The sequence below is a fragment of the Rhinolophus sinicus genome, linkage group LG05 (genome assembly GCF_036562045.2).
Source record: "Rhinolophus sinicus isolate RSC01 linkage group LG05, ASM3656204v1, whole genome shotgun sequence".
Taxonomy (NCBI): Eukaryota; Metazoa; Chordata; class Mammalia; order Chiroptera; family Rhinolophidae; genus Rhinolophus; species Rhinolophus sinicus.
Window position 1 is genome coordinate 45658957 of NC_133755.1, and position 27657 is coordinate 45686613.

At 39.8% G+C, this 27657-nt stretch overlaps 1 protein-coding gene across 2 annotated transcripts in view; it reads right to left on the minus strand.

The window, feature by feature from the left end:
• SERTAD2 (SERTA domain containing 2) overlaps positions 1-27657 on the minus strand; it is a 102474-nt gene that overhangs the window by 15020 nt on the left and 59797 nt on the right. The window contains exon 1 of one of the 2 annotated variants that reach the window (XM_019718033.2): positions 7324-7649. The exons of the other annotated variant lie outside the window; for it this stretch is intronic. The gene's annotated coding sequence lies outside the window, so the exon portion shown is untranslated. Of the gene's footprint in view, positions 1-7323; positions 7650-27657 lie in introns of those variants that run through there. 2 annotated transcript variants of the gene reach the window in all.

Sequence of the window (27657 nt, forward strand, 5' to 3'; positions counted from 1 at the left end):
CAGCAGAAAACTATTAATGCGCTATGTAAACAAGCACACCCTGTAGGAGACGGAACTCCTTTTAAGCTCCGAAAGACAGCACTCCACATCCAGCCACAAGGGGGCGCGGCAGAGCAACAAGGCACTCCTAAGTGATTATTCACTGCAATTTCTACCTACAGATCTTTCAGAGTATACACATTTCCAAGATTGTTTCCAAATTCCGGTCTCTGCAGGACACTGTTAAGCAAGCCAAGAGCCTTGTCGAGACCAAACTAAATTATATTATGCTATGGTTCAAGTTCTGGAAATATTGTATGTAGAAAAGGTTGTTGTCCGTATATATTTCAAAAACCATGGTTAAAATTCCCAGAGGATTTCTGAAGTGAGAATACACACACAACAACAAATACACAAACCCAAGTCATAAGATGTGGACTTGGAGAAGCCAATAATTCAGAATTTCCCCTGGGGGGTCCTAAAGTGGACTCCCAACCACACAACTGAGTCTCAAGGTAAGCACTAAGAATTTTCCAGTATAGAAAAACGTCCAATAATCCTATTGCTTCTTAATAAAACAGAAAATTCCATGTTGAACAGATACAATTTCAGGTAGTTATTTGGTAAAACTTCATAAAGGATATGGGAGGAGTCATTTAATTATAAAAAGCAATACAGTTAACCTTAGCGAGATAATGAAGGAAGTTACTGTATAACTACTTGCTAGAATTCTTTCTATTCAAATTATTACAAAGTCAGGTTCTACGATATTGTATGTTCAGTAATGACGTTCATAAGAGATGAACTACTATTACCAATCTTTCCATTTGAAAGTTGGTAAATATGAATATATTATTTTTACAAATAATATAACCATTTAAATTATGATGCTATTTCATATTAATTTGATGTCATGAACACATCTTTACCTGAATCTAAAGCCTCATCTAAAACCTCATTGACATTAAGAAAAGGAACTCTTAAATTTGAATTTCTTTCTCTTAAGATTGTATGCCTATAAAGACTAGCCAGCCTCTCCCCACCCCCATTCCCATGCATAATGAAAATATGTTTTCTCCTGTATTTATAATTGCGTGGATGGGATTCTGGTTTCAATCCTCCCGTAGCATCTTTTCCCCAAAGATACCCTGTTTTTCCCCTCACACTAGAGACCTTTAATAAACAATGTCAAGGGGGAAAAGAGGCTTAAGGTATAAACTAAGTGCTTTGCCAAAAGTATGTGACAGGTTTATTTTTTTGTTTTTAAAGAGGGCCACCGGATATGTAAAATAGTCACACTGAAACAGGTTAACTGTAATATGTTAGAACAAATCTGTGGAAAATAAAATTGCACATTCGTTAAAACAAAAGGGTTCCTTTCTAGGTTTTGTTAGCCAAAACCTACTGGCCACTGAATATAACAAACAAATAAAAACTAAGTATGCTACATCAGGCAGTGTTTTTATGAAGTGTTTCTTAAAGGTTATGATTAGTTTTTAATCATCTTTGCTTTCAAATTTGGAATGCTTTATTACTGTGAAAAATCACTTAAAATAAGACATGCTATAAAATATTCCTCACAAACACAGAACATATTTCATCCTTTAACTTCCTCATGTAGCCTAAAGAAGAAAACCAGAGAAATGTTATTTCTTTATTTACTTACTGAGTGAAACTAAACATTGTATTATATGGTCTAAATCTGGATTCCTTAAAAGAAAACTATCGAATTTCTACAATATGACATATGAGTGTAAAAACTGAAGGTATAGGATAATAGACATATACTGAGACATGTAAAGGAGAGGAAATAACTATTCTACTACTATGGAAGTACTTGTCTCATGTAAGCAACATACGTATTTAGAATGTTTATTTTAGTTACTTCTAAGAATTAGGCAGGTTAGTGATAAGGTTTTACAAAGACAATTTAAAATTTGTATCATCATGTGCTCAAATACAAAGTAGAAAAAGGAAATGAGGATACAAACTAAACTTCAGAGCACTGAATGATACTTTGTAAATGTGGTAGCCATCTGCTTTTATTTACTTTGGGGCTATTTTGAGATCAAATGTATTTCTTTCGGAGGACTTCTGTATATTGATAATTAACGACCCATAGAACTTCACACAAAGTCATTTAGTCAAACACAATAAAAATAATTAGAGTATCACACTTAATGTATTAAATATTTATTTTCGAAGGAAGCTACCTTTTAATGCTTCCAGGATCTTCAATCTTTAAGGAGAGCCTGCTTCCAATCTATCCCACTTGCCACCCCCTAACATTCCAATCACCCACCTATCTTACTTGAGGAACCCACCTTTTGAATTTGTAAACCAACTACTGTTAGATAGCTAACAATCATTACCAGGTGAAATCTATTTCATATTTCTGGAGATGGTAAAAATATTTTTTAAAAATCTGTTTTAAAAAATGCTCAGAAAACACCATCACCAGGTTCACGACAAGCAGAGAGGCAGTGCGAAAATTTCTTCAGCTGCAGACGCCAGCGCTCAAATTCCTCTGCCAGCTCGGTTCTCTATATGACAGCAAGGAAGACACAAAAGTACACACATACATGGAGGGTCCCTCCTTCACAGGAAAGGCAAGAAATCTGAAAAGCAAATCTGTAGCATGTGTTATTATAAAATGGTATAACCACTCCAGGAAGATCAGTTCAAAACAGTTGCCACCTCGTTATCTCGTTAGTGTGGCTAGAATTTTATGCAAACCTGTTCTGGTATAGAGATGACCTTGGGACTTTCAGATTCCCTGAGTTTAACTCGGGTAACCCTTCTAAACACCAGGGTGGGGTACTCCAGCAGGCCTGCCCGAAGCCCCAGGAGTGTGGTGGAGAATGATAAGCAGCCAGAGGAGGAGAGCAAAGGGCTAAAGGTTGATCTGCAGAAAAGTGACATTTCAGTTATTTAATGTTGTGACCAGGGCATATTCAAGTAGAAGTTTTTACTTTTTTGTTCAACCGGTTCACACAGCCCACTATAAACATGAATGTGAGTGTGTGTATAAAATGTCCTTAAAAGCCAGAATCCCTTCCCCTTCACTATTCTATGTGAAACTCCTCAAAACACAAAAAAATGCTTGCTTTAGCATCTTCTTTTCAGTTAACTGCCTATGAAGGTTTTTTTTTAAAAAAAACAACAACTTAGAATTAAATAGTAACTGCAAAGCTACAGGTTTTTGCATAGAGACAAAAAAAGATAGTAATACAGACATGAATTAGTTCTAAGAACTTAGGTTTGCTGCTACCCGGAGTTACTAGAGAAACAAAGCTGCCTTTGGGCACCTAAAACTAGTCAGACCTGCTGTAGCAGTTGCACAGTCGGCTCCAGATCTGTCCTCCACTCTCCTCCCTCCAGCCCCCACCCCACGCATCCGCATAGCTCACTCCACTCAGGGCGGTGCCGAGCCGGGCACACTCACCCCTCGTTCTGCCGTCCCTGAGCAGAGGCAGGGCCAACTCTGGACACACAGCGTGCAAGTGTGAGAGGAGGCCACACAAGAGAGCAGCAGATGCCAACTCCATTCTGAACTGAAAGCTGCAATGGGTACAGAATACAGCTTCTGTGATCCTTGGTTTCTAAAACAGATAAATCAAACGGTGGCGTTTGCCTCAGTGACTCCTGGCAGGTATTTCCAGTGAAGTTCAGATGACAGACAGAAGACCTTGAGAGGAGACAAATGAGCCTTTCCAGATTTAGGAGCCCTCAGACCACAAAGAGAGAATTTCCAAAAGGGAGTTTGCAACGTCCGTGGGCAGTGCTTGTTCAAACGATAAGCATCTGTTTTGTCTTACTAGACATCATGTTTTCAAAGATACTGTGATGTGTTTAGTTTTCAATTTTTATTTGTATTTCAATAAAAATCTTTTTAGACAGCCAAGTATGTTTTGTTTGTCCTACGATCTTCAAGAAAAACAAACAAACAAACAAAACAAAAACACAAGGCATCAATTATGACCCAGAATAGGAATGTTGTCTTATTGGCCTGACATATGCCATTCACAGATTCATACAAAGAATGAAGTGCCACACAGTGCTCATGGAGAAAGACACTGCTCCACACAATGAGTGACGGGCGCTCCAGGGGACAGGTCTGTTCACAGTGTTTCCCAGCACCTGCACAGAGGGCAGAAGTCTGCCTTTAATACCAAGTGCACTAGCCATTGGAGACAACACTTTTTAAAAAGAGAAACGCCAACTTTGGTTAGTACTAGCTGTTCCCTTCGAAAATATTAAAACTAAATGAAATATCCACAAACTTAAGCAGCAGTCCTAGCTTGTGGGTTTCTGCCAATTGTTGAACGAATGATTATTAACCGTGGATAGAAAATGTATGATTTGTGCATATGCAGTGGCCACAGCATTTTTAGATTTTCATGTTCTGCTGTATTAATTGATGGAGAGACCTATGAAGGTGGCTGTTCCCTTTATTGCAAGGCCATTTTCACTTAAAACTGGAGCTTGCCCTATGGTGCCTTTAGCATACATCTGATCTTTAGACTCAGTAATCAGAGAAAGAGTCAGTCAGTCAGTCCTTTCCCACCCCCGGCTCCCCCTCCTTGGCCAAGAAACTAATGCAGCTATAGCTGTCTCCTCCAGGATACGCCATAACAGTAAATATGAAATTTCTGTAGCAGTAAACGTTTAAAAAAAGTCTACAAATGAATTAAAATTCACACTCGTAAATACCCTATTTATCTATGTATAATTTAAATCTATATAAAATATAGACAAAGTCATCTTGAATTTTCTGTTATAAATGAAATATAAAACTTAATGCTTTTACTAGTGTTCTTGAACAAGAAACCACAGGGGGAAAAAAGCCCTCTAAAAGTGTCTATTGTAGCTTTTACCCGGTATTCTTAGCTACTAAAGTATAAAATGTTTTGGCTGAGGGTAAACTTTTGTATAATACTGATAATTTGTAACCTGATACTTAGACAGAAAAAAATCTAAGTATTTGTATATATGTGTATATGTGTGTATCTTCAATCTCCCCTGCCACCTTTTTGATCTGTTTTGTGTGTGTGTGCACATTTCTAAAGTAGTGTAATTTTTGTTCTGCCACTGGAGCACTGTTTAAAATAGTGGGTGCCAAAAGCCATCAGTTGCTACACACATTTAAGTGAGTTTAAAAATATCATAATATATATTATTTTACTATGCTCATTATTAATAATCAGTGCATGGCAACTGAGTAAAATTTATATTTTAGCTCCCGAATTAAATTAAAAAGCTTTCAAAGGGGACAGTTCAGAAAATAGGAGTCTAAAGATTTTCTAAATCTGAGTTAATATCCTTCTCTTAGTTTTTAAAGGGAAACAAGCTTGAGCAGCTGTTACCTAAGAAGCTGTGACACTCGCCTGACGATAAAACTGTTCCCTAGGACACCTCTTGTCTACACTTGGTTGGTATTATAAAATGTGAGTCCTCTCTTCTACCTGTTGTAATAAAGCAAGGATCAGAGCTGAATGTTCAAAATAAACACACAAAGGCTGTCAAATCCATTTCATAAGATTTCTCATCTAAGAGTAACATGGTTATACACATTTTTATTAGGAGGAGGGGAAAGAAGTAAAAATTATTTTAAAGGGTACTAAACTTGATGAATATAAACAACTTTAACATATAATACCTCTTAGTAAATCAATGAAGCTAAAGGAAAACTTGCTAATCTCTCTCTCTCTCTCTCTCTCTCTCTCTCACACACACACACACACACACACACACACACACACACACACACACAAATTGATAAAATGAACAGGAAAGCAGAGATCCATGAACAAGCTATTCTTGTTCCTGCCAGAAGCTAGGATCTTAGGATGGGTATTTTCATCCTCACAGCACACCCTAGCACACTCAAATCAGAATAGACTGCTATAAAAAGGGGGAGGAATGGGAGGAGCTCTTGGGATGAGACATGCCTTTTGGTTAGCTGAGCAACTATTCCCAACCTTCCCCCCCCCACCCACCCCCATCAGCAAAACAACCCAGAGGCTCTCAGGTGGACTGTCCTCCAGGGGTTGAGTGGAGCCAAGAGCCCACTTCACTCTTGTCAGAGACTAGTCCCTAATTATAAAAGGCTACTTTGAACACTTAAGGCCTCAGGAATCCTATTGGCTACTACAACTTCAAGGCTCTTTACACACGTTATGGATGTTTCTTAACATATATTGGGAAATCAAAAAGCGTATTTCATGAACAAAGCTTGAAAACATTTACGTACTATCTTTCTTAAGACCAACTGGGGCTGCTCAATTCGATTCAAATAAAAACTGCTATAATCTGAGGCTGGATATCTCACCCTGCTGACTGACCTTCCTCATTCAGTGCCTGTAAAAACTTACTTTCCACCTCCTGAAACATCCGGAAACTACCCAGCTTTAAAGCTATTCGAAGACAAACTATATCTAACCTTTTCGTGAGACTTAAGACTAAACCCAAAAACTGTACTCCCATCTCAATCTATTACTATTACTTCTGCTAAAGGTAAGGTAACTCATGACCAAGAGGAAAAAAATAAGAACAATTTATGATTTTCTCTCGATGCAATGGCCCTCTGACAGCACCCTCTGTCTTAATGGTACAAAGTCCAGGGCTTGGGACAGCTGGCTCCCCTCAGCCCCCTCCCTTTCAGTCATAGGCAGTCACTACCAAGATGACTTGTAGATTTCTAACTTAAAAACCATGAAACATTAAGTTTAATATACATATACATTAAAAATCAATTCACTTGCGGACGGGCGAAAGAGGGTGGAGAGGGATGTTTTTAAGCCAAAACCACAGGAAAACTCACAGAAACACACTATAGCAAGTTAGATGCAAACCCGGCCATGGAACTCAAAAGTGAAGCAGCCTTCGCGGCAGCAATCCAAACCTTTAAAGAAAAAAGTCTCGCACATTCACAACAACACAACACGCACACACATCCCAGCTGTAAAAACGACAGCTCCAAGCTCCCTCGGCCCCGCTGCTGGGCTCTGGTTGGCTCCCGACCCCCTCCTGACCCCATCCGTGACTGCCCGTCCCCTGCCCTTCCCCCAGCAGATCTGCCCTCGTACGCTGGGGGTCCCCGGCCCTCGCCCCGGAGGTCCAAGGGCGCGAGGCCGGGAAGCAACGGGAGGGAGCGCTCCTCCGGGTACCTGCTCCAGCCCAGGTTCTTCTGGAGGAGGCGTCCGCGACCCTCGCGGCCGCTCGGGGCCCTTCTCCGCCCTCCCAGCTCTCCGGGCCCTTGGCCAGGTCCCAACGCCGCCCCCCACTCATCGGGAGCCCAGCGCATCCGAGGATCCCCTCCCGCCTGGCGCCGGGAGAACTTACCACATGCAGCTCCACCTGGGAACTAACGCATCAGGAGGGGTTTCTGCCCACTCCTCAAGCTACTCCCGCTCCATACGGAGTCCCTCGCTCCGGGGGCCCGAGGGTGGCGCCGGGGAGCGGGCAGGAGGCGAGACCGAAGCTAAGACTCCGCCGTCCTCTGCCTGTGCGCTCGGAGCATTATACAATGGTGGAGGAGGAGGCGGCGGCGGCAGGCAGCGGAGGAGGAAGCTGGAGGCGGGCGGAGGGGGCGCCCTGACCGAGAGAGCGGCAGCTCGTGCTCCAGCACTCGCCGTGCAGGAGTGACGTGCGGCCAGCGAGCCTCCCGCAAGCTGCGGCCCCGGGCTCAGCTGGCCCCGCCCCTCAACCACGCGGCCCCGCCCCTCGGCCCGGCCCCGCCCCCTCCCCCGGCGGTCCCGGGAGGCGCGATAAATGCCGAGCGGGGCCCCGGCAGCCAGAGGAGCAGGAAGGGGCAGGCGGAGCACGCGAGACGCCGGTTGGCAGCGCGGCCCACGGCTCCCTCTCTGGCTGGCGCGCCCTTTATTTTTTCTTAAGGAAAGGCTTAAAGAGAAGGGGAGAGGAAAAGAGACACTCGGGCCAGGGGACCATTACTAACCACCAATAATCCACTCACACTCTAGAGAATACTCATGCAAATGACGGAGCGGCTAGTGACAAAGGCGGCGGCGAGTGCAGCGCGCGCACAGCCTGCTGAGTCGCGCGACCGCAAATATGACAAGCATTTGAGCTATTCGGCAACTTGGGGCCGGTCAGCAGTGCGGGCAGGGTCCCGCGGGGGTGGTGGTGGGGGCAAAAATACGACCCCGAGGCGCAGCGTCCACGCTACCCGCAGGGCTTTCGAAACTGGAGTCCCGGGAGGGCACGGGCGGCAGCGTCCGCAGCTGGGACACTCCCCGACGCCTCCGTCTCAGGACTCACGAGTGACCCGCAAAGATCTCCGAATGGCAGGATGGGGGCTCCAGCTAGAGTCGGGGGTAAAAAATGCCCCATGCGCGCGGTGGCCTTGGCTCAACACTCAAAATGGGTCACCAAGTCAACAGTACTTTCCGACCAGGACGGAAGGAACCGAGTTGCATCCTTCGTGGCCGGCTGCGCCGCGATCTAGACCCGGCAGCGGGTAGCTGGCCCTGAAAGGAGCCCACGCAGATAGGGAAGCCAGGCTTGGAGACGCAGGGAGGCCAGAGGCTCCGTGCTCTGCTCAGAAGTTTCACGTTGATAGCCTTTTCCCTCTCCTTAAGAAAGCTTCTGCTCTGAACTAATTGGTAGAAGCTGTGTCTATGCCTAAATGGTGCGAATTTTAAAAAGCAGTAGGAAAAAGAGAGCCAGCTCCCCTGGAAAATAAAAATTATTTTATTTAAAAAATGACATGCGTGTTCAGTGTAAAGATATTACAAAAAATAACTCAGGCACCTTAAAATTTTGGCTGCCCTCCAATCAATATCTCAGATCACTTCGGTGTTTAGTGGTCCACTATGCTGGTTATATTTAAGGATAATAAAGCTTTAAGACCTAACATAAAGGTGATTATAAGTCGTTAACATCAAGACAAGTTTATCTCCATTCGAACTGTTCTGCAATGATTTGTTGTCAATCAAATTGATGATCTGGAAATTAAACCTGGGCTAAAACGTTGCTTCTGTTTTATCTTTAAGGGCAATGAAAAAGGTTTTTTGCTGGACCCTCAGCATAATTAAAATCTTATACAGATTTTTCTTGAAATATAACCATTGCCAACAGCTAATTAATTATTCGTGGATATCTTTGGAAACTCTCATTATAATGGTGTTCCAAATTGCATATCATGAAGAGTGCTCAGAGGCCTCTTCAGGTTCTGCTCAGTTTGTGCCTGGGTGGCACAGCATTCAAACATTTTGCCGGGAAGCCAAGATATTTTTCATTTCCAGAGTTCTGCCTTTTAGAGACGACACTAACTACTAACAGTTTCCTAACCACCCACTCACTTGTACTTTCAGCGCTCACTTTAAGGAAAAGCCATTGAAATAGAAGCTGCAATAATCTCTTCCTGTGATATCTTTGTAGTAGAGGCCAGAGGCTCTGTTGAATTTAAAATGAATTTAAACTGTTATTCATGAATTGAAGTTAGCAGCAAGTTACACTTGCAGAATTTTTGTGACACTTGGATCTTTTCTAGCAAATCGATTCCCAAATGCAGTGTTCCTGTACAAAAAGAACTAAGATCAAAGTGACTATTTTTGTGTCTCCAAAGTGGATATGTGATTCTGCTAAAGCACGTATTCTGTACATGCTCAGTAACGGTTTGAGTTCTTAGGAAGCAACTTGAGTTTTGGGATTCAATAATTTTCACCTTTCCACACTTTTGAAGGTTGTAACATCCCATCAGTGCACATGTTATAAACGAGTCCCACTTCCCCACTTTTACATTCTGGCATCTTTCACCAATAAGTCAAAGCATGAAGTGGCAGCTTCAGCAGCTGCTGCTGTGGTCCAACACCAGGTGGTGAACACTCCCCTCCCCCAGGCCAAGTCCCCACAGCCTAGCCCAGGGCTGGCCCTGGGAATCCAAGTCCACCAGGATAAGGAAAGGCCCTCCCAGAACTTTTTTGAAATCAACCCCCTTTCAGTATGCAATGGCCTGGTTTAAAAAATTTATATTGTTTATTCCTAGCAAACGCGAAAGAAATGTTTAGTGAACATGTAAGGGCGATTTTCACTCTTTCACTCTTTGGAACATTTAAAAGCCCATTTAAAATAATCCTACCCTCAAGATTCAGAGCTTAAAGTTTCTCCCTCACACTTTCATATATAAGAAATTAGGCCACTCATTCACATTTAAATATCAGGAACATACCTGTTCAGGGAGAAAAGCATTGCTTTTCTAAGTATAGAACGGTGCTGGTAATTTTAAAAACTACTCATGAGTTTATTTCAGAGAGGTACTTCTCAACATTGCTTTGTGGTTCTGGGTACTAGTTTGCACTTCACTGCTTCTCTTGAAAGTTTCTGTGCCCTCACATCTTGCAAACTACTAGACTACTGCACTAACTGAAGACCACTTTTAGCACTTAATTAGCATGCACCAAAGAAATGACATAAGGACGAGCTGGCTACATAAACTAAGAAACAGACTTTAAAACAGTTTTCAAACTGTAACTTTTCTTTCACCTTTATTATATTTTATCTTTCGGGTTCCACATGAAATACTGGTAAAAATCATCCATCTATATACCGTGAACACATTGGTCCTATGACAAAAAAAAAAAAAAAAAAAGGTAAACATTTCAGTTATGAAACACATTGCAGAGCCAGCTGTGCTAAATAACCTTTTCATGGAAAATACAGAGCTCCTAACCAAATGTGGACTTCCCATTCACCAATAACTGAAAACTGTTAATAAATCTTCAAAATAAAGTTCTGGAAGTCACATCATCTGATTATCAAGGACTGTATACAGTGATTTGGAAAGCTAAATACTCTCACAAACATAGTACAGACAGGTTTAGTACTTTTCAGCCACCAGTGAGTTAAGACTTCACTGTACCAAAGGAGCAGTGAACTCATCTACTTCTGCAAACTCTTCTCCATCTCTTTTTCCACCTGCTTTTGTCTGGTTTTTTTCTCCCTGCTTCTCCCTGAAGTCATGCTTTACACAGCAGAACTTCAACTCCAGTGAAGAGCTGCTTTTAGAAAGTTTCCTTATTGTTACCGAACTGCTTTGCAATGACACTTTTTCTGTTCCAAGAGACGGTCATTCTTCTCTTAGAGATAATGCCTTTTCTCTTTTAAAAATATGACAATATTTAAATTCTAATTTGGATCCAAATCTTGATACTATTTGAAGAAAATGCTTTTAAAATCATTTTCTTTTTTCTAGTATTTTTGATTAGTTCCTTCTGACCATTACTAGAGAAGATGGCTTCTATTGGGTATTAGTTTCCTTCCTATTCCATTTGCCACTATTTTCCGTTAAAATCCCCTGATAAATTGTGAGGTCCAATTTGGAGCAGCCCCCATTAAAGACTCCAGCTTTTGTTTTCACTCTCTCCTCAGATGGAAAATGAAGGCCTTTCCTCGTGACAATTCCAGTGTTCCCTTCCTACCGGATGCCACTCCACCAAGACTGGAGGTCGCTTCCCAGAAACATCTCTCCTTGTCCCCAGTTCCCCACACAGCAGTACCCTCCTGGTGGCCTCTGCATGTTGGCTCTGTATTTCCTGTCTAGAAACCATCCACCCTTCTTGGGGAGTTCATACTCTTCTCAAGACACTCAGCACTCCTGGCTTCCATAGAAAACATTAGTGGATGTTAGAAATAGCACAACCTCCAGATCACTTTGTCCCTGCGAACCAGCTTGGTGCGATGAAGATGCCTGGAGTAGGAGTTTGAAGATCCTGTACAAATAAATCACGTAATTTAGGATCAGTTGTTGACGTTTTCGTTTCTTAATCTGCCATGTCACAGACTTAGGAGCAGCACAGGTTCCAATGAAAAGAGCACAGGTTTTCGGTCAGGAGATTTCGGGTCCAGTTCCTCAGCTATAACCAGTGGTGAGGCTGATTCAGACCCTGAAAATCACGGGGGCTGCTTCCACACCCCACAGAAGGAGGAGCTCGGATTCAAAGATTTCTGTAGCCCCTCCCCAGAGCTAGGAGTCTATGAAAAGTGCCTACAATGGGGAGTACCTTCATGGAGGAGTTTTAGGGCACAAATGAGATAATCTGCTCAGACTGGAAGGATATAAAATCAACCTCACATTCACACACTTCTAAAAGAAATGAGTAGAAGTACAAATAATGACAATATGCTCTCTTCAATTGGATATGTTCTTTAAATTATTTTTCATATCCAGAAGGCAGATTGGAGCAGTCTCCTGGATTTGTTACCTATTATGGTTCAAATCACCTAGCTGTGAAATCTGTAATACACCACCCCAACATTTGTATAGAAGCAGGATGGTTTATACGGCATTTTCATATGGATTCACTTGTTTGCTCTTCATAACACCTTCTTTGTGCCATACACAGGACATGTACTACTTCCCCCATCTTACAGATGAGTAAACAGAGGCTTGGAGAAGGACCTGCCAACTGAACTCTTCCTTTATCAAGCCGAGTCCCAGGGACAAAGAAGGCCTGGAGACTGCGAGGTTTCTAACGTTCACTGATGTATTTTATGGAAGCCAGAAAAGACTCAAGACAAGTGTCTTGAGAAGAGTATGAACTCCTCAACAAGGGGGTGGTGGTGGTTTATAGACAGGAAGTACAGAGTTAACATGCAGAGGCCACCAGGAAAGAGGTGCTGTGCTGGAATCTGGATACCACTTTGCTTCAACCCTACACAGTCATGAAATAACAACAATTCTATAGCTTACATAAAGAACTCCAACCCTGCCTGTCCTTGGCTTTGTTAGCACCACATTTTAACCTACAGAATTAATAACCCACACGCATCACAACAACAAAAAAGAAATAAAACTTCTCACACCTCCAACCCCTCACTCATTTCCAATATGGTTCATAAAACTGTCATTTTTGTCATCACTCTATCTCTAGCCTCTAGAATAGCACCTGACACAGTAGTATTTGGTAAATACTCACTGAATGAATAAATTGAGGAATGCTAACAAGTTTACAACAGCTTCATAAACTCAAAGGGTTAATCTTTCCTGCTAAAATTTTCCTCTCATTACCCTTTCACTAAGCTCTGCGTGTATACACACACACACACACACACACACACACACACACACACACACACACTGTTTAAGCAGTATTTGGGAACCTTCATAGTGAGAAGGGTCACTGTAAGTGATATCATATTGTACTTATAACTGCTTTTCAGCATTTTTAAAATATGCCATTTGGGTTTAACATAGTTAAAAGGACTAATGGGCACTCACAAAGTACTTACTGTTAAGAGTTAATCTATACAGCCTCACTATTGGGGGAACAAACTTGCAGATAAATTATTGCCATAATTCAACCAGACTACACTTCTTTTTTTTTTTAATGGTTTCTAGAAAGGTGATTTTTTTTTTATTCCTATAATAATGACAATCAAAATTTGAGACGGAAATCATCCCATACTTCTTTATAAAGATTTTATCTTCCTACTTAGTTTAAGAGATAAAATTCTCAATTAAATCATATTTAAATACAGAGGAGCATTTGATAATTATGGGTAAAAAAGACTTGCCTATCCAAAGTTTCAGTGATTACTTGAATGGTTCAAATGACAATTTACCTTTATCACCTCCATACCTTCCTAGTCATGAAATATAAAAACATGCCAATAATCAAACATTCTGAATATTATAAACCAATATTCATTTCCAAAAAAACTTGGCAAAATGATGACAGGAAAATTTATTTTTTTCAAAAGGATTACTCTAATGCCAACTGTTTGTTTTTTAAGGAGGGCACAGCTCACAGTGGCCCATGTGGGGATCGAACCAGCAACCTTGACATTATTAGCACCACGCTCAAACCAACTGAGCTAACCAGCCACCCCACCAAACTGTCTTTTATGTTTCAAAATCAAGCAAATATATATGGCTGGCTAGACTAAATTCTATTTTCTGCTATATATATTCTCATGTCTATTATAGAAACCATCCAGGATTGTGTACCTTTAAATTACCTATCAGTGAAAAGGTCATTTAAGAGAAGTATGGTGATTTGGGGAATACAAATTACATGTTTCAAGCATTTTTTGAAGTCCTAGCTATAAAAATTCTACTTTGAGAAATTAAAAAAAATTCAAAGTTTTAATGTGTACAGATGCCCAGAAAATGCATCTAAGTTCAGGCTATGTCATATCATTAGAAGAAACACGTGGACAGAGAACATAGTTTAAATGTAAATATAATATACAATTTAAAAGGAATCAGCTCTTTGCCACTTTGAATTTTTATTGGTTTTCTGAAAGAGGTAACACTTAGGTAAGACGGTGTAGACTTTTTCTTTTCTTTTAGTCACCAGGGTAGAACTGTTTTAAAAAACCTATTGCCAGAATAAGTAAGACTTTTCCAAAATTTTCCAACTGTCCAATAATACTGCCTCATGCTTTAAATTGAAACAATATATTTTTTAATTTAGAAATTTTTATATTTAAAATCTCAGAAATGTACAGTGTGAAGTCAAGCAGGAAGAAACTAAGGGAAGCATTTCAGATAATCACCAACACCAGTTAGACACTGTGTAACCAGATAATTGTTTTTCTAAACATGTTTAAATATTGAACAAAAGATTTAATCTTGCTAAGTAATATTTGTTTCATAACTGTTGTCTTGTTTGATTTATATGAAACTCCTTAAATGGGCAATTATCAGAGAAACTGGCTTTTAAGGAGAAAATAACAGTGTGAATGAGCTATATGTAACTTCCCTTTTTAAAAACAGAAGTTGAATCTGTAACACCAAATTTAGAAAGGAGAGTGGATGGCAGCAAATACCACGAGAATATCATCTATAGCAAAGACGCCCACTGCCATTCCGTTCTGGTACAAATAAATATATTCTGTGTTTCTCCGAAAATAAGACCTAGCCAGACAATCAGCTCTAATGCGTCTTTTGGAGCAAAAATTAATATAGTAAAAAATTAATATAGTAAAATAATACTGGGTCTTAATATAATATAATATAATGTAATATAATTAATATAATACCAGGTCTTATATTAATTTTTGCTCCAAAAGATGCATTAGAGCTGATTGTCTGGCTAGGTCTTATTTTCGGGGAAACATGGTACTCTACGATCTTCTGTTTGCTCAAACAATGCATGCATTTGATCATCCCTAAAGATGATTCTTTTCAATGATACATGTGAAAGAGGCACATCAAATTTAAAAATCTCACTTAAAAAGATTCCCTGATATTGACTACTGTGATTCATTTGGCCTCATTATATAGTGTGCACCGTCGATACGGGGGCTGCAGATAAATAACTTTTGTGGGAATAATATTAGTAATTTCAACACCATTTATATTTCCTTTTAACTTCCTTTAAGATATTAAAGTCCAAATTACAGAAGGTAGAAAATTTTTTTAATGAATCAGATATTCATTTTCAATCCATTTTCGATTTGTTGCTACTTTAGAACTGTTAAACATCAGGATTTTAGTTTTAGTGATAAAAATTAACAGCTATAAAGATAAAGACTCCAGAATTACTATTTTCACATTACACCCAAAAATGAAAAGTGAGAAAATAGAAACCTTTCTAAAAGTTCATGAAGTGAAAAGATCAGAATTAATGGGGCTCCACAGCAATTATGGACAGGAATATTTAATGTTACATAAATACCAATCCCTCAAACTCATCAATAAATTAAATGCAATTTCAACTTAAAAATCTCAATTTTTTTTCATGGAACCTGGTAAAGCAAATCCAGAAATTCATCTGGAATAGCAAAGGGCAAAAGAGAGCTATAATAAGTTTAAAGAATAAGATGGGGGACATGTCCCATCAGATATCAAGGCTTATTATAAAGCTCTAGTAATTAAAACAGACTGGTGTTGGCATAGGAATAAATAAAGAGAGCAATAGAACAGAATTGAGAATGCAGAAATATACCCACACATGTATGGAAGTGTGAAATATGACAAAGGTGAGTTTACGTATTAGTGGGAAAAAATACATTATTCAATAAATGGCTATGGGCCACCTGGTTACCTGCATGAAAAATAAAACAAAATTAGGTATATAATATTTAAAGAAAAAAAACACCTATTCAGTGAACTGAAATCGAAATATGTAAAACAAAACTTTAAAACTCTTAGGAGAGAATATAGGAAGATACATACACCCGGGGTGCCAAAAAAAATGTATACACATAACTTGTATTCATCTTTTGTTATCAGTATATAGTGAGTATTAAAATTTTAATACAGTTTTTTCCTTTCTTAAAATGTGCATACATTTTTTTTTGCACCCTCAGTATTTACGGCCTCAGGATTAGGAATGTGTGATTATTGTTTGTCTCCTAAGATTCATTCTCTTGCTTGCCTCTGTTTTGCCCTGTGCCTGGAAATGTTGACCCCCCTCCTTTGCCAGCTAGCTTCCAACTGGATTCAGCAAAAAGAAGGCACCAGAAAGAGATCAGTGGGTCAGAGAGGAGAGAGGCTAGGGTATTTTATTTCTTCTGTGCTCCTTCCTGCTTTGGGCCTTGTTATGGCAGTACCCATCCCTCTACAACCACAGCTTCTGCAGGTGGCCCCTTCTCCAGAATGCCAACTCTCATAGCTTCTAGCAACAGCATTTCTCCCCTTTCCCCTTTAGACTTAAGGACAGTAACAGCTTCCTCCTATTGTTGGCCTTCCATGCTTCAACTTTTGTCACATCTCTGTAAAAACGCCCTTTATTAAAGTCTCTTTAGTTGACTCATATAGTGGAATTCTGATTCCTGCAGAGACTTTGACTATTAAGAACAAGACACCCAATGCACAAACCATAAAGAAAAAGATCAGTAACTTTGATTACATTAAAAACTAAACAAAATATAATATAAACAAGATAAAGGCAAGCTAAAGACTGGTCGAATGATTTATGTGATTCATATAATCAACAAAATTTGTAGTATTCGGAATAAATAAAGAATTCTGAATCAATTTTTAAAAAGCCATATAAACCCAATTTTAAAAAGGGGTAAAAGAGGAAATGCAAATGTTCAACATGTGAAAAGATGCTCAACTTCATCAGTAATAAGAAAACTGCACATTATAAAGAGATAATGCACAGCTCTCAGAATGACCATTTTGGAGATAATCTGGCATCATCTAATAAAGTTGGAGATGCAAACACCCTAGCCACATACCTGCAGTCTTTCTCAACACAGGTTCCATGAAAAAATAAGCCCTACAGAAAATGATTCAAGTGACTATTTCCTCAATCCTCCCAAGGATGGTATAAAGTTAAAAACCAGTGGTGTGCTAGCAAATGTTTAACAATTGGCTGGGGGGAATGGGGAAAGAAGTCCTTATCAGCAGCATTTGCTGATTTCTGTGGTGTAAATACCGCCACAAGGGCTGGTTTTAAGCCCTCCAACTGAATCCAAGAATTAAGAGATCCACACCATTGCTTTTAGGAGCAAGCATCAGTCTCTAGCTCCAGCCCAACAGTTGAACCATTCTTGATTTACAGCACAGAAGTTAAAATATTTTAAAACATGCAAAACATTGTTATACATTGTTTATAAATACACACCTATGCAATTATAGAATAAAAAACCAGAGATAAAAAAATTCAGGGAAGTGGTTATTTCTGGTAAACTGAGGAGGGTAATGGAATCGGAGAGGCACACACAGGTGGCATCTATTTTATCTATAATGTGTAATTTCTTTTTTAAAACATCAAAGCAAATAAATACGTTATAATAAACTATTTGAATTTGTTGTTTTAGATTTTATTAGGTTAAAAAATGTTTTTTTTTCTTCCTTATAGTTCCCATGAAGTAGAACTTCATAAAGTTTTTTTCCTACAATTTCTAATATCTATTAATAAAGCATTGAATAATATTTGTATTTCATGCATTTATTGATTTCCCATTATTTCAGTAATAATTCCTTTCACTCATTTTGATAAATTGTTCTTTCTCTCTCCCCCTCCCCCAATAAGAGACTTTATTATAAAATTCAATAAAACTCAAGTTCTTAATAGGAAGCCCAGCTGATAGGGCAAATATAAGAGAATAATTGGTTTAAAGCCTGTGTTTAGGGTACATTTCTCACCTACCAGGCTAACTTCTATCTTGCTAGAAAGGATAAAAGCTTCCTCACAAAATATGGAAGACTTCTTGTTCCTTCCTTAATATGCCAAATATCACATTTAGCACTAAAAAGTTAAATCTTGTTGTTGATTAAAAACAACAAAACAACAACAGAAACACACTTTCCCCATGAAATATCTTTCACGTGGTGTTCAGTTGACCACTGACTGCTATACCAAACACATTTTGATTCTTCCTTCTTTTGTGTCTCTTGATATGGGGACCTTAGGAATATAGCCCACGTCTGTCTTCATTCTCTCGACCTTGGGGAATGTGGTGTTGTCCCGGTGCATAGGTAGTGCGACCTTTTTTCAGAGACTGTCTTGAAATAAGCCTATATTTTAAATACACACTTTTCTGCATGCTAGCAGGCATTCTGAACCTAGGTGGTTCTAAATAAAGAACGCTAGTCAACAACAGGAAATAACTCCCACAGAAAAAAGGGGCAGAATACAAACTCTCACCAACTCTTGTCCACAGTTCACAACGGCCTTTTGTTCCCTGCACATTAAGCCTGAAATCTTTACTTTGCAGAGCATGTTTGGGCCTTTGCAGAGCAATTAAGCCTCTTTTCCTTTTGCTGGTGTCCCTGCCTTCTTCCCTCGGAGGATGTGTACCTTACCACTAACTTCTTACTGTGAGGTAGCAGATCAGAACACAGAACAGTTTCTATTCCAAAACTTAATATCTTTTTCTTTTTTAACATATTTTTCTTCATGAAGTTTTTTAAGGAAACAAAATCAATTCTCAGTTTAAAACTCACTTTACCTTCTAATACATACAATACCACGTCGTATATATTCTAAAGGAATACCGTGCTTCCCCGAAAATAAGACAAGGTCTTATATTAATTTTTGCTCCAAAAGACACATTAGGGCGTATTTTCAGGGGCTGTCTTATTTTTTTCATGTACAACAATCTACATTTATTCAAATACAGTCATGTCAGCTTCTGGAACATAGTCATAACATATTAAATGCATCCGTCTGGCTGACGATCTTAACTGGGGCTTATTTTTGGGATGGGTCTTATTTTCGGGGAAACAAGTTATGTTCATCTGCAGTCTATGTTTCTAAATCTATCAATAAGGATATATCGTATCAACCCATAAATCTAGATTGATGGGTTATCAACACTTCACTAGGGACATTTCAGCAAATCAATGAAACCAGAAGATCAATTTATATTCTACTCAAACGCTCCCCATCTTGAGTCTGTAGTGAAAAAGAGGGAGAAAAAAATCTAGACCCAAGCTAACCAAATAGAAAGACATCTGAATGATGGTTTTCAAAGTCAAAGTGACTCCTACGGGGACAGACTGGTTGGCATTCAAGCACAGACAGCACAGGTACCCCTGACAAGGAAATGGGGCTGAGCAAAGCGGCTTCCATAGCACTGCTGCCTGGTATTTCTTCCCTCTCCTATACACTCAGCCTTTGTCTCTCTACTGGCTCCTTCCTGCAGTCAATAAATTACAGACTCAGCGCTCTCTATCTTCACTTTGAAAACAAGAAACAATCCTCCCCCTGCTTTAATACAGCAGCTATGTTGGTGGCTACTGCTATCTTTACCCTTCACGGCTTTAGTCCCTCCTACTTCCTCTGGCTTCTGCAGGACAACTCTATTGACCACCTCCAGAAAAGAGCACCAGTGCCCCTAAACGCTAAGGCCAATGGATGCTTCTCAGTTCCTCACGTTTACTGAGCCTCTCTATAGCATTTCACATTGACACTACTGGCCACCTCCAACCATTTCTTTCAGTAACTTTGGCTCAACTATATAGTCTCCTGGTTCTTATCTGTCTGGCCACTTGTAGTTTTTGCTTGTTTGTTTGTCGCTGGCTCCTCTTCCTCTGCCCACCCTACAAACCTATAGTTCTCGATTTTTAAAAAATTACCTCCAGTTGCAATTTGCGACCAGAGAGGGTTACCAAGGTGAGTGGGGGATGGGGATGATAGGTTAGGATATCAGAATCTTCAGGAAAATTTGGAGACACGAGTGTTTTGAAAGAATTTTCCCAGTTGATAATCACTATATAAATGTTTGCACTCCCTGTGGTTTTGTTTTGGCCCCCTCTTCTCTTCTGCTCATCCTCTAAACCCTCCCTAGGCAACCTCACCCACTCTCAGGGCATCTATATGCTAATGATTCACAAATCATTAACCACATTGCAGATCTTTCTCTTTAAGCTTCATATCTGACCTTTACATATAAAGAGAGACCATATATTCCAGTTTTTCAGGGTCATTCCTAGTTTATGCTTGTCCTAGTATAATTATTAATAGCACCCTGTTTCAATCTCAAAAGGGTCCTGGTTTGAACAATAAAAGTATATAATTAGCCTATTTCTATCCTATTGCCTATTAGACATCTCCACTGGGTATCATAAAGGCATCTTCAACTCACAGCACATCTGAAATTGTCCTAATAGCATCCTCCTTAAATCTGCCCCTCCTCCCGAAGGCCTAAAGATGGTTAAGGCACCAACGAGGTACTCCTGGTGTCTAAGCTGGAAATCTAAGTCTCAAGGCACCTTCCCTCTCCTTTCCCCTCACATTTAACCAAAGTCCTGTCAATTTTCTCTTACAAGCTTTTCAAACATGTCCCCTCCTCTCCGTTTTCCCCATCAACTGCCCTTGTCAAGATTCTAATCTTCTTTCACTTTGATTATTACAACAGTCTATCTCCCTCTGTCCAGTTGCGGATATTCTCCTCTAATCCATCTATACCACCTACTTCTGTACGACAGGTAGCACTCCAGGTACCAGAAATACAAAATGAACAAAAGGTGCTCCCCCGAGTTCACGGGGAAGACTAATCATTGTGATGCAGCGGGTTACATGGTGACAGAGCCACACACAGGGTGACAATGGACACATGCACAGCCTGGCCAGTGTGAAAGGAGTCAGGGAAGTGGTGGTGGATCTCAGGGTACATGGGAGTTAGTCCAGGTCATTAAAACCAGATGGAGCAGCAGAGGTGGGGAGGTGAGAAAGAGCATAGGATATTGCAGATCGGAAGTGTAAATCACAGGCAGGGAGTAGCAATACACAAGACTAGAGAGTTTTGCTAGGAAGGCTTTGTATCCTCCATTAAGTGGTCTGGCCTTTATATTCTGAAGGCATTAAGAAGGCACTAAATGACTTTTCATGGGGATGTGAGTGACATGATCTGATTTTTAGTTTATGATGTTAATGCTATACCTATTCCTAAACTTGACAGAATGATCCAAAATTTTATTTAAAATAACCAACAAATGAAAAAAATAAAAAAAATAAAAAGACATTAAAAAGATGTGATAATTAAGAGTTGGGTTCTGACAAAAGAAAAATATAAATGTATCTGCACTGAAAAACTTGAAATAGATTTTAGTATAAAGATTTAGTATATTCTTTAGATGGCTTTCTCGATAGTATGAAAGGAAGGTGTGTACAAGTTTACTATTTAAGGGGAATGTGAACATTATATTCTTGCCTCACACAATATGATAAAACACTAGAGATTAACTAAAGAATAAAATATGTATTTTTTTAAATGTAAGAACTAAAAAAATTACCGATGAATAAAACTGATCTTAGAGGTAGATAAGACCTTTCCAAACATAAAGCAAAAGAACCCTAAAGTTAAAATGGATTACACTAAAAAAACTATATATCCAGAAACACCATAAGCAAAATTAAAAGAAAAATGACAAACTAGGAAAAAAATTTGCGACACAGTTAATAACAAAGACATACGAACCTTACAACCTAAAGAGGTCTTATGAATTAATTAGGAAAAAAATACTAAATTAGAAAACACCGAAACTAAATTAGAAAAGTGAGCAAAGGACAGAAGCTGATGATCATTGGAAAAAATACAAATTCACCTAATCAAAGCAATATAAATTAAAAAGAAATATAACTGCCACATACCAAACTGGCTACAGAGATGTAGAACTGGTAACAGAGTGGCCTGGGTTTTGTCATAGCCACTGATGAGCGTGTACAGCTAACCCTTGAACAACACGGGTTTGAACTGCATGGGTCCACTTACACATGGATTTTTTTCAATAAATACGTACAGTACTGTAAATGAATTTCCTCTTCCTTATGATTTTCTTAGTAACATTTTCTTTTCTCTAGCTTACTTTACTGTTAGACTACTGCATGTAATACATATAACATACAAAATATGTGTGTATGTTATCAGTATGGTTTTCAGTCAACAGTAGGCTATTGAGGGGAGTCAAAAGTTATATGCAGATTTTCGACTGCAGGGGAGGCGGTTTGGTGGCCCTAACCCCTGCATTGTTTAAGGTTCAACGGTAAATGGATTCAACCTTGGAAGGCGGGGTTTGTTCATGTGTATCAAAACCTTTTAAAATGTCCATATCCTGTAATATGGTCATTTCATTTCCAAGAATTTACCCTGTAGAACTCATCAGAGCTGTGCATAAAAAAATATACTCATTCAACAAATATTTATTGAGTGCCTAGTGTGTCCTAGGTTCTAGGAGCTGGGATGTAGCAGCAAACAAAACACACAAAATCCCTGTTGTTGGGCCGGCCCGGTGGCTCAGGCGGTTGGAGCTCCATGCTCCTAACTCCAAAGGCAGCAGGTTCGATTCCCACATGGGCCAGTGGGCTCTCAACCACAAGGTTGCCGGTTCGACTCCCACAAGGGATGGTGGGCTGTGCCCCCTGCAACTAGCAACGGCAACTGAACCTGGAGCTGAGCTGCGCCCTCCACAACTGAGACTGAAAGGACAACAACTTGACTTGGAAAAAAAGGCCTGGAAGTACACACTATTGCCCAATGAAGTCCTGTTCCTCTTCCCCAATAAAATATTTAAAAAAAAAAAAAAAAAAAAATCCCTGTCATTGTAACTCTTATGTACTAGTGAGGGGTAAGAGAGAAAATAGAATAAATCAGTAAATTATATGCTATATTAGCAATGAAGTGTTGCTAGGAAAATAAAAGAGGGAAGGAGGATAGGGAACGTGTGCTTGGGTGTGTAGGTGTGGGGTGGGGGTGTGATTTTGAAGAGGTGGTTAGGAAAGACCTCACTGAGGTGACATTTGAGAAAAGACCTGAAGGAGGTGAAGATTCAAGCCAAGTGAACAGAAAACGCAGGCAGGCCTTGAGCAGGGAACGTGCCTGAGGCTCAAGGACTTCTAGGGAGGGGAGGAGTAGCTGAGGGGGAGCATGGCAGGAGAGGGGGTGCAGGGAGGGGCAGGGCAGGTTGTGGAGGGTCTTATAAGCAGATGCAGTGATTTTGGCTTTTACCATGAGTCAGATGGGAAGTGATTATTGCAATACTCTTGATCCCTAACTGTGCTCTCAAGACAGTGGCCAGTGATCCTTTTAAAACAAAAGTAAGATCATGTCACTCCTCTCTCCAAGGCTGGTGACTGAATTGCATTGATTGATTTGTTTGGTGTTGCTTTGAGTTTTTAATCTCTTCGAATGTGTCAAAAATTCTAATACTATTTTGAAAATGTGTTAACACTAAACAACTGAGAACCACTGGGTCACCACAGCTGAGCTGCAGCTTCATGGTTATGGCAGATCTGACACTTAGGAACCTTGGTCGCATTTCTCAATCTCTGATGCTTAGCTGTAAAAAAGGGGAAACGTTACCCACCCCACAGTTAATAAAGATTAAATAGGATAATGCTTTTTTTTTCCCCAAAGTGCAGGGTGCCACTGGTGGTACATGAGGTGATTTTAAAGGTACAAGGATCTGGCCCTAAAGGATCCTCTTGGAGGAGGGAGGCAACAGCTCGATGAGAGGGAAGTGTTGTTTGAGGGGATGCACAGTTTCCCCAGGAGAAGAACAGGATAATGGTTTGAGACGTTACTTGAAGTTTCTTACTGTTGAGCCTCCTGTGTTGCTGGCGACACAGTTCTGGCTAATGAGGTGGAAGGGGAAGCTGGCTGGAAGCCCTGGGAAAGAATTTTTCCTTTGATTTAAAAAGTGGGAGACACACAGGCATGCAGGAAGAGCGCTCTCTCTCCTTCCTGGCTGTGAGGCTGTGGTTCCTGCTGGAAGAAGACTAAGGACAGAAGTCCCACGTGCTGAGGGAGATGGGGTATAAGGTGACGTGGAGCCTGGGTCCTCTATGACGTCACTGAGCTGATGAGCGGAAGAGACCTGATGCTAGGACTACCCACTTCTAGGCTTCAAAGGGAAAAAAAATAAATGGCCTTTTGGGTATGTTTGTAACTGTAGGGGAGGTCCCAGGACCACAGGTCACTGAATCACCTAATCTAGGGACTAGTTTAACCCCACATCTCTGGACTCCACCCAGCTCTGCTAAAACCTTATCTCTGTGGGAGAGGCTTAGGAATCTGCATTTTATACTTCTCAGTTATATTAGTTTCTTATTGCTGCCAGTGGCTTAAAATGACACCAATCCGGGTGGCCGGCTGGCTCAGTTGGTTAGAGCACAGTGCTCATAGCATCAACATCGCCGGTTCGATTCCCACATGGGCCAGTTGAGCTGTGCCCTCCACAACTAGATTGAAAACAATGACTTGGAGCTGATGGGTCCTGGAAAAACACACTGTTTCCCAATATTCCCCAATTAAAAATAAGTAAATAAATAAATAAATATAAATAAAACAACACCAATTTATTCCCTTACAATTCTGGAGGTCAGAAGTCTTAAAATCACAATGTTGACAACGGCTGCATTCCTTCTGGAGGCTTCAAGGGAGGATCTGTTTCCTTGTCTTTTCCAGCTTCTAGAGGCTGCCTGCGCACTCTTTGGCTCTGGTTCCCTTTTTCATCTTCAAAACACATCATTCTAATCTCTGCTTCTGTTGTCCCATTTCCTTCTGCCTTTTGACCTTTTTGCCTCCCTCTTACAAGGACCCCTGTGATTACACGGAGCCCAGGATAACCTTCCCATGTCAAGACCCTTAGTTTAATCACATTTGCAAAGTCTCTTTCACTATGTAAAGTAACATTGGGGGGGCGGGGGGGCGAACTATTCTGACCACCACATCAGTTGGTTATGGGACCAGTAATAAACATAGGTTTAACTTTTTCACTGTGTTAATTGATTTCAAGTTTGTTCTCCAAAATGTGTCAAAAATCCACAGAAAATAATTACAGTATTTATACTTTTAAGTAAATACAGTTAAGGTGCTACATTTTATTAAAACAAATGATTAAAGTATAAAAACTTCCTATTGTTATTCGTTCTTGAAAAACACAAAAATATACATCTGCTTTCATAAACTTCCTTTCTGGAACACTGAGCTCGTGGGGTGAAGTCGCAACACCGCAGTCAGCGGCAGGGAAATATTATTCGACTCTAGTTGAATGTTGCACACGAACATGTTAAGCCACTATTGGTTTTTCTGTAACCTGGGGAAAAGGGTCAGGGAAAGTGATGCACGTTAAAATTGTTTTCATATACGGATATATCTGCGTCCTGTCCCAGACCTGTGGAATTGGACTATCATACCTCCCTGGGAGACTCAGCTGCAACCCCTGTCTAAAATCTACTGACTAACCTCCAACTACGCATTAGTTTCTTATCTGTAAAATATAAAAATAGTATATGTCCTGCCTCTCATGATGATGTGAGGATCAAGGGAGGCAATGTAAGTGGAAGCATTTTAATAACTGGTAACCAGCTATTTAAGTATCAATGGTAATTATTAGAGAAAACTGATGCAGACAGTAAATGGTGGTGTTGGGCAAAACAATTCATCCAGAGAGACTCCAGTTATAGGGAATTAACAAAGAAAGCAAAAATAAATCCTTGAAGAAAAAGAAGAAATCACAAAGCCCATGCACCAAACCTCATGCACTAGATCGTGTTCCTTGAGTGTTTATCATAAAGATTTTAATTTTTTTGCCCAAAAACCATAAATTGTAAATGGAAATTAGAGCGGAGAATGGATTAAAAGAGGCAAGCACATGATACTAGCAAAAAAAAATAGAGCTAACAACTAGAAAGGCGGTGGGCGGGGGGCAGGATTAAAAACCGTTGGTATAAGATGTGAGATCATTTAAAGTAGCAGCAAATAGCACCATGCCCCTCAACAGCCCTGCCTTAAGACTCTGTGTTCCAACAGATTACCTTAGCAATCTAAATGATCCTGAATCTTGAAGAAAAGGTAGCATTATGCTCAGTGCTCTCTGTGGGGAAAATGTAATTACCAACAACAACAACAATGAGAGAGGAAAAGATTTGTATCAAACAAGCTCACATTAAACAAAGTTGGGTGCTTACTTCAAATATCTTTAAAATGCACATGTACAGAATGCCTGTATGCTATATAAATAATACGTCACTGTATAAACTATAGCTGTTATAAATCTACACATAAGTTCTGCTGATGTGAGGGAAGTTCTCACACATCATAAGAGCTCAATAAATCTGTGTTGTTTGAGAGATTGAAATTGATACTGTCACCTTTCTGGATAAAGAATGGTGTTAGATCAGTCTGTCCATCTGCTGGCTGTGGAGTATATACTAACAATACTATACCGTTAAGTCTGTATAATGACTTATTTACACATTATAAAGCACACTGATATCATTTTATTGCTCCCTACTCCCTAAAGCCCCAAGAACTAGCTAGCTACTACTATTCTGTTTTACACTTGAGAAACTGAGATTCAGAGAAAACTTTCTCAAGATGCCACAATCAACAAGCAATAAAGCCTAAATTCAAGATCCAGTTCTCATCTTCAAATTTACGTTCTTGTAAATATCACACTTCGCTTAACTTGAAAACTCTGCTAAAGTCCATTTCTGAAAACAAACTCAGATGGGAACTTTCAGTATGGTTATCTATCTGTCTATCTATCTATCTATCTATCTATCTATCTATCTATCTATCTATCTATCATCTATCTAATTACCCACCTACCTATTTACAAAGCAGCATGAATCAGAAAAATCTTAACGTGTCTTTCTCTTTTTAATATGCCCACACATGGGCCAAGTTTCTATAAAGAGCTTTAGCTCAGGGTAAAATTTTATGACTGAATCTTAGACACTTAAATAAATGGAAAATGCTAAGATAAAGCTAGTAAACAAAATCATTAGCTCTAAAAACAAAAAGCTCAAAACATACAGATTTGTACTTGGTTACTGTATGAAATGGTGCAGTTATTCCACTGGTGTGGAATTACTTTTAATTATACTTCTAGTGGACTACTATGCAGAGCTGAAAATGCCATGATTCACCAAGGCTGCCACAGTCCAGCAGCTGAGTGATGTACCCACTGGACGTGAAACTGCACATGCGTAATGCACATTTTCCTTCCTCTGCCCCCACCATACACTGTGTGTGACTCCAAAACAGTGGTATTGGCTTAAAGGCAAGCATAGAATGGAATAGGATAGAGAGCCCAGAAATAAACCCTTGCATATATGGTCAAATGATTTTTGACAAGGATGATGCTTCAATGGGGGAAAGGACAATGTTTTCAACAAATGGTGCTAGGAAAACTGGATATCCATATGCAAAAGAATGAAGCTGGACCCTTATCTAACACCATATAGAAAAATTTATTCAAAATGGATCAAGGTCTTAAATGTAAGAACTAAAACAATAAAACTCTCA